Source organism: Penaeus monodon, chromosome 25, assembly GCF_015228065.2.
Source record: "Penaeus monodon isolate SGIC_2016 chromosome 25, NSTDA_Pmon_1, whole genome shotgun sequence".
Classification (NCBI taxonomy): domain Eukaryota; kingdom Metazoa; phylum Arthropoda; class Malacostraca; order Decapoda; family Penaeidae; genus Penaeus; species Penaeus monodon.
This window is the reverse complement of record NC_051410.1, coordinates 1,393,011-1,393,545: the sequence shown is the minus strand read 5'-3', so window position 1 is coordinate 1,393,545 and position 535 is coordinate 1,393,011.

The following is a 535-nucleotide window of genomic DNA, read 5'->3' as shown; positions in this document are numbered from 1 at the left end:
CGTCGCTCGCTCTCTCCCTCTGTCGAATCCCCCCCCCCTCCCCCAAGCGCCCCTCGAAGGCGTCCTGCGCGATAGCCCGGCGGGGCCCCAGGCTGGCGTGCTTGTACCAACAATCCACTTACGTAATTATTACCTTATCTTGCGCGTGTTGCATGGGCTCTGGGCATTAAGAGATGAGCTCGATGTATTTGACAAAAACGTGACAGCGTTGCAAAAACTGTTGCTTGTATTGCATGACGGAGGCGTGGCTCGTCTGCTCGATTGGCGAACATCTGTTGGGGTTTTATTGTTTGTTTGTTTCGCTAAAGACGCTGGAAGGGTTAATGAGATGGGATTCCAAACATGGCAAGCTTTCTTTTTCTTCTTATGACCGATATCTATTTTTATCTTTTTAAAAAAAATTAGGTTTTAGTAAGTAACAGTTCCTACTGTACTTGATGCTTTCCGTTAAATATATCCTATGTTATCTGTTATCGTACATCAAATCACACGAGTGTTCATATATAAGTTATCCATGGATGCAGATATTCCCCCT